We start from the raw sequence: 8,135 nt of genomic DNA, 5'->3' as shown, positions 1-8,135 counted from the left end.
TCAGTTGTCTCTGACTCTGTGCAACTCCATAGACGGCCGCCCACCAGGCACCCCCATCCCTGGGGTTCTCCAGGCAAGAACACTGGAGTGGGCTGCCATTTCCTTTTCCAATGCATGAAAGTGAAAAATGAAGTCACTCAGTCATGTCCAACTCTTCACAACCCCATGGACTGCAGCCCACCAGGCTCCTCTGCCCATGGGATTTTCTAGGCAAGAGTACTGGAGTGGGTCGCCATTGCCTTCTCCGGACTTTTCTCTAGCATTGTTTAATTGCTCATGTTGGAATAAGGAGAAAGCAGGTAGGTAGGCTCCATGGATGGAATTTTTGCTTAATGAAGTCAAGGGAGTTTTTAAAATGATGAACCATAAATCTAAGTTGCAAAAGGAGGAAAGTAAAGGCAGGTGGGGACTAATCCATATGGAAGAATTAGAGGAGTTGATAGAGGACTGGGTGCCTTGATAAGATATAGTTGAACAAACTCTCTAGAAAGACAAGTAATAGAAAAGAACAAGAAGATGCTTGAATGCATGATTTGGAAGACTGCAATTCATCTGGGTCCTTTCAGTTATAAATAATGGAAACTAAATTCAAATTTTCTTAAATTCGAAAGGACTTTATTGGCTCACTTTGGAGGTCCAAGGGCAGAGTGGCCTCAGACATATCTGGATTGGGAGGACACTATCAAGGCTCTCTTTTTTTCATTTCTAAGGTTTCTACTCCTTCTGCCCTCTTAAAACAGATAGACTTTCTCCACATGGCTCCATATGGAAAGATGGCTACTGGCAGCTCTACACTCATCTAACGGCACCTCATGGTCCTTTAGGAAGAGGGACTCTTTCAGTTTCCATAGACCAAATTTTCCTGAAGGACTGAAACTGAACTTGCTTAGGTCTCAGCCCATCCCTTGAACACTTCCTTGCACCGGGCGGTATGCAAACAGTCTCATGTCTACAGTGTTATTTAATTTTCATGAAAATTCCTGTGAACTACTGAATTGGATGGTCATTGGTTGCCTCTTCATTGTCCATTCCCCTCTTTCCTTTCCTAGCAGTGCACAGATTTTTTGTAGGGGAAACCAGAGTTCTCCCATTCTTAGCAAAGTTGTTAAAGGATGACAAATTCCACTCTCGGATGTAGGGAGACTCCTGGGCTGGTTTCAGCTAATTAGAGTCACCCATCTCCCTGGTCTTTCATGGGTTTTTTTATTAGTGCGTAGCTCTTTTTAACTCATGTACATATATTTTAGAACAATTTATACTGCACAGATACAAAGAGGTAAAGTTACTTTTAAAATAACATGCATTCAGTTTTTCTATTATAAAATTATGTCCATTATAAAAAATATAAATAGTTTATATCATTTATAGTTGGACTTAGTGTTTATGGTAGTTTCTATAAAGATTGAGTATTAGGTCTTTGACCAGAAAAAAAAAAAAGTTCTTCATTATTTGTTGTTCCATGGAAAATTCACCTCGATTTTGATAATCTTCAACTTGTATTACCTAATTTAGGAGCATTGGTCATGATGAACACAAGGATTACTTGTATGAAAGCAGTCTCTCAATCTTCCTCTGTCTGTTTCTCTCATTCTCTTCTTAGATTTGTGTTTATTTAGATCTATAGAATTTTGCCCAAAACAAATTAATCATAGTCCTTAAAAAACTTTTTTGTTTTTTGTTTGCTTGCTGCCGTCAATGTATTCATAAAAGCGTTTACCAGACAGCAATGAGATAATTATCTGTCCTTATGGTCAAAGACCTATGATGCTATTTGCCACAAAAAAAGAGAGAGGTGAAGAGGTAGAAGAGTAAATAATTAGTTCATTTGTATGGTGTCACATACTTAATCTTGCAAATCCGACTCATGACAATAAATATATGAAAACAAAATGTTAAAAAACTTAGAAAGTAATAATAAACCATAAACACAATGCTGTTGAAACTCAGCTCTACCACATCCTCAGCTCTGATTTGGATGTAACACAAGTGTTTTAAATTGCACAGGGTGGAGGCCCTGGCAGGAAGGAAGCATCGGATATTGCTGGAACATATCTTTGTTTGAGCAACAGCTAATGAGAAAGGTCACCATTATGCTTTGCTTTCAAACACTATGTTTGTTTTGAAGTTAGTACTGAACATTTCTTCACAAATGCTGGTTTATAACATTGAGGTACACAGTCCTGTAGTAGTAACCTTTTTTCTCCTAAGTGCAGGATAAAAACTAAAACTTATATTCTCACCACTGTTTTGATCAGAATATGTCAGTAAAAGATAAAATGACTTCCTATTTTGGGGCTCGGGGTTCCTATTTATAAAATTCCAATAGTGGGTTTAAAAGAATCTTAGCCCTATAAATGTTTTCTTACAGTATTAGTGTTATTCATATTCTTATTACACTCATGGCCAGGGTTTGAGATGCAAGGCTTTCTGAACTTCGCTTCCTAACATTTCATTGAATTTTTTTAATGGACCAAGTCAGTGACACTGAGATCCTAAGAAAGATCTTAACTTTTTTCTGGGCAAAGTGTTTGCTGACAAACGCAGTAAACATCAGAAGGCCTCCTCCCTAGAAGAGCTGACATATCAAGAATAGTAAAAGCAGTAATAGCAGACATTTCTGCTGTAACTCTGAGGGAGAGAGAGAAAGGAATCTATTAAATCTCTCCGTTTATATTTTTGGTTTTCCCTGTTGGCTGGGCTGTTATATTCCCATGTCCACAGCACGTTCCATTGTGGGAGTCTGGAGCTCTCAGAATAAACTTTGGGAAAGGCTGGGTCCACCCTCTAGGGATAAGGGAGCCAGAGGGAGGAAGGGGAGGGGGTAAAGGAAAAGGGAAGGGGACGGCTGTCTTCCTGTGTTTGGATGACCTTTCCTTATGTTTATCCGGAGGGGCTGGACAGCCCTGCTGGTGGGTGTCTTTCTGCCATGTTGCCCCACGTGATTCCTTTCTTAGTTTTTTGTGGGTTAAGGAGCTTTGCCTCTGCTGGAATGACTAGATTTAAGTCTCCGAGGAAAAACAAAAGTGTACAAGTCTGCTAGGGGTGAGTGCCTGGAGAAAGAAGGCTTAGGAAACAAGCTCATAAACCCGAGTCTAACTATTCCCTGAGGGAAGGATCAGGCTGTCTCTTGGAGCCTTTTGAGGAAGAGCCCTCCCATGCTTCTGCCTTCCTGCTGAGAACTAGACTAGAGATTGTCTTCCTACTCCTGCATCCTCATCATTTAACACAATGCCCACCCCTGAACTTTGGGTTATTCATAAATATTTCTTGAATGAGTAAATGAATGAATGAGCAGAGTCACAGAGAGGTGACTGGGCAACAGGCAGTGGGGTCCCTACAGTAGCTAGCTGATCTGCTGGTCCCTCTCTAAGGCCCTGTGGAGCTACACTTCAAAGAAACCTGTTTCAAGCCTTCCTGCCTCACGTTCCTGGTGGATGAATCACTTGTTTCTTCTGGGTAGGTGAGACTGTTCTCTGGTTCCCACCTCTCCTTTTCATTTCAGTGTTGACCTCTTACCCCAGCCTGGCCTTAGCATAAATGTTCTTTCCCCAGAGAAACTATCCCTAATGTCCTTGCTTTATCTAAATTAGACATTCCAACATCCCTTTTATGAAACTCCATTTTCTTCATAGCCCTTCCTTAACACAATTTCTAATTATATTCATTTGTGTGATAGTCCATTCTATGACTCTTTTCTCCACGAGATGACACACTCCTTAAAGAGAGGGGATTGTGTTTATTTTCTCATCACTGTATCCTCAGCACCTAAAACACTGCCTGACATACACTGAGTGCTCAGTAAGTATGTGTTACAGGAATGAATGAGCACATTAGGAATGGATTACATTTGGAAGGAGAATTTGTACTAGGTTATTTAGTGGGGATGGAGGATAAAGGTGAAAGTCCAAAAGTTCTACCCCCAACCAGACCCTGAACACTTTATGAGTTTGAGATCCTTGAAGGGGATGAAGTGGTTAGTAATCATAAGTAAAGTGCATTTTACCTGTGGAAGCTAGATAGCACTCGGGATTCCTCGGAGTACCAGTAACTTTCTTTTCCATGCCCCAAATTGCAACTTTTTCTACTTCTTCAATAATAAATTATTCTTGCTCACCAGGTATCCAAACTTAAGAAGGACCCTTTTCTTCACACCACATACCTTCACAATGCTTCTTGTTAGTTTCTACCTTTCTGTTCCCATGAGGGTCATTTGATCCAGTGTATTAGTCAGGTTTATTTCTCTTGCAAGTTACATAAATTCAATTTTAAGTAGCTTAAAAGCAAAAACCAGGAATATATTGGATCATGTATCTGGGAAGTTGATGGGGACGGTTGGCTTTGCCCATATCAGGAATCAGATGAATGCTCAGGACTTCATCTCTCTTGCCATCTTCCTGCTTAAATTTAAAATGAACCGTCATGACCCTGGCTTACAACCACAGAGGATTCTGATTGCATCCCTGTGACCCTCCTGAATAAGTCGCTATTTGAGCCTGGGTGCTGTCCGTGGGGTCGCTAAGAGTCGGATACGACTGAGGGACTTCACTTTCACTTTCATGCATTGGATAAGGAAATGGCAACCCACTCCAGTGTTCTTGCCTGGAGAATCCCAGGGACGGGGGAGCCTAGTGGGCTGCCATCTATGGGTCGCACAGAGTCGGACACGACTGAAGTGACTTAGCAGCAGCAGCAGCAGCAATGAGCTCAAACTTGTAGCCTTTGTGTGGAGAGTGGAACAATCACAGAAGGAGTTCCTCAAGAAAAAGAGGAATTTCGTTACCAGGATGAGCTGAGGAAGAGGTGCTAGGTAGTCAAGAGCAACTGAATATCTTCCTGCAATAGCCATCCTGTGCCAGGTGCAGTGTTGGGTTCTTTACCTATATGAGACAGGATATACAGGGAAACACAAGATATATAGTATACAAGCTTATAATAATAAGATATGGAATCAGATTGAAAAGTGAAAGTGACAGCTGCTCAGCCGTGTCCGACTCTTTGCGACCCCATGGACTATACAGTCCATGGAATTCTCCAGGCCAGAATACTGGCGTGGGCAGCCTTGTCCTTCTCCAGGGGATCTTCCCAATCCAGGGATCAAACCCAGGTCTCCCACATTTCAGGCAGATTCTTTACCAGCTGAGCCACAAGGGAAGCCTTCAGTCCAAATCCTACATCTTTCTTTTATTAGCTGTGCTATTTTGGATAAGTTAATCTAAGTCCAATTTTCTTGTGATAAAACAGTAATGTAAGATACTCCACGGAATAGCATTTAGCTTAAAAGGGAAGAAAATTCTGGCACATGCTGCAACATGGATGAGCCTTAAAGACATCATAAGCCAGACACAAAATACAAATACTGTGTGACTCCACTTATATAAAGCACCTAGAGTAGTCAAATTCATAGAGACAAAAAGTAGAAGGGTGGTTGCCAGGACCTGGAAACTGAGAATGGGGAGTTATTTTTTTAATGGATATGGAGCTTCACTTTGGGAATCTGGAGATGGATGGTGGTATGAATGTACTTAAAGGTACTGAACTGTACACTTAAAACTGGTTAAAATGGTAAATTTCATGTTAAGTATATTTTGCCACAATAGAACAATGATATAAGGATTAAATGAAATAACAGACATAAATGAAATATTATTATTCTCATAATAATCCTTAGAATGAGGTATAATCTCTATTTTTATTGCTGATTAAATGGAGACTTGGAGGTTAAGTAACTTGTCCAAGCCCCCCTAATTAGAGAGTGTCTGAGCCAGGTTTGAATCCAGTATTTCAACACAGGGCCCCTGCTGTTTTTTGCTATTCCACATTTCTTCCCAGCACACTGCTTGCTAGCTACTATCACCTGATTAATATTTTTAAATGCTGCTTTCTGCCAAGCTGTTTAACAAAACTTTAAGAGGTCTATTCCTGGTAGAAACCCCAAATGCCTCCTCCTGGCACAATTTGCTTTGCAGTCTGGCCCTATTGACTTTACCAGCTTCATCTCGAGGTCTGGGCCCTGCTTTACCTTGTCGCATGCTAACTGTGTCCATAGCATGCACGCTTCTCCTGCTGAGACAGTGCTGGAAATCTACCTACATTTCAATGCCCAGCTCAAGACTCAGCTCCCCCAGAAAGCCTCACCTCACTGACGAAGAGGCATAGACACTTCTTTCTCAGAATTGCCATAGTGTTTAGTTGTTCATGCCTATCTCCACAGCAGACTATCAGCTCACACACAGGGAACATGGACTGTGTTGGTTACTTCTTTAAATTCCTCTCAATGCTAGTTTAAGTGTTTTGTATTGAGCAATGACTTGATGATCATTTCTTGTTTTAAGTATTTTTGAAAATATTTTAATTATTTGCTTGGCTGTGCTGGGTCTTAGTTTCAGCCCATGGGGTTCTTCAGTTGCAACATGTGGGATCTACTTCCCTGACCAGGGATCAAATCCAGGCCCTCCACATTGGGAGGACAGACTCTTAGCCACCAGGCCACCAGGAAAGTCCCAATGATAATTTCTTAACAATGCTAATGTAGGAAATACGATTAACGATGACTAGTTTGCACACCATTATCTGGATTGGAGAAAAACGTGTATTATTTTCTTGTTAGAGAGGATCCTGAAACTTTTCCTTTAACTTTTAGGTCAGTTCAGGACATAATGTTTCCTAGTCAGCATGGAAATAAAAAGATTAAGGCTGGGGTGGGGGGAACTGATCTGCTGGAGGGCCTGAGTGAGAGGTAGAAGTCTCTTGCTGATTAAATTCTGAAAAACAGAAGAAGGCAAAATTATTTACAAAGTAACCAGAGAAAAGGCAGTGTGTATATGTGCGTGTGTGTGTGCGCGCGCGTGTGTGTGTGTTTAGCACATCTCAAAAATATAAAAGGTCATTTTAGGTTCTGCAAGTAGTGCTTACTGTGTAAATATTTCAGTCTCTACATAAATGCTGGATGCATTATCATGGTGTTTTTGTGTCCTTAAACCTTTCTAAATGATGCTGTCCTTTACCTCTAGCCACTGCTTAATGGCTAGTCTTCTGTGGACCGTGTTAAGGAACCACGGAATTTCCCCAGGAAGAGAATCATGGTTAAGATGCTAGAAATAGCAGTCAGAGCTGATGTTTAGCAGACTGTCCTTATAAGCAGTTCTCTGTAGTTGTGGAGTTCATTCTGATTGACTTGTTCCTGTTCTTTAAATATATTGAAGTAAGTCAGAAAGAGAAAAACAAATATTGTATAATAACGCATATATGTGGAATCTAGAAAAATGGTATAGATGATCTTATTTGCAAAGCAGAAATAGAGTGCACACCGATATAGAGAACAAATGTATGGACACCAAGGGCTTCCCAAGTGGCACTAGCAGTACAGAACCTGACTGCTACACAGGAGCTGCAGGAGACGGGGGTTTAATCCCTGGGTTGGGAAGATTCCCTGGAGGAAGGCATGGCAACCCACTTCAGTATTCTTGCCTGGAGAATCTCATGGACAGAGCAGTCTGGCAAGGTATGGTCCATAGAGTTGCAAAGAGTCGGACACGACTGAAGTGGCTTGACACACACACACACTTGGATTACCAAGGTGGGAAAAGGAGGGGTAGAAGGAGTTGGGAGGTTGGGATTAACACATATACCCTGATGATACTGTGTATAAAATAGATAAATAATAAGGACATAGTGTATAGCACATGGAACTCTACTTCATGTATTGTGGTGACCTGAATGGGAAGGAAGTCCAAAAGGCAGGAGGTATATGTATACATATGGCCGATTCATTTTTCTGTACAGTAAAAACTAATACAACATTGTAAAGCAACTACATTCCAATAAAAATTAATTTAAAAAATAAATATTTAAAATTTCAGCCTTAGGCAAGGGGAGGAACACTGCAAGTGCACGGCAATCTATGTGGTAGGAGCATAGAACATCAGTGAAGAATAACAGAATATAAGGCGGGAAACACATAGGTAAGGACCAGAACCTGAAAGAATTCAGATCATCTGGGCAGATCATCTGAAAGATTCATATGAGCAGATAAGTCACCGTGAATTGTTAGGAGAGAAGTACTATGAGTAGAGGTACATTTTCAAAAGATTAAAGAGCCTGGCTTTATAGTGGATCAGATGGGGAATGATGAAGAC

This window comes from Bos mutus, chromosome 3 (assembly GCF_027580195.1).
Source record: "Bos mutus isolate GX-2022 chromosome 3, NWIPB_WYAK_1.1, whole genome shotgun sequence".
Classification (NCBI taxonomy): Eukaryota; Metazoa; Chordata; class Mammalia; order Artiodactyla; family Bovidae; genus Bos; species Bos mutus.
Note: the sequence above shows the minus strand (reverse complement) of the source record.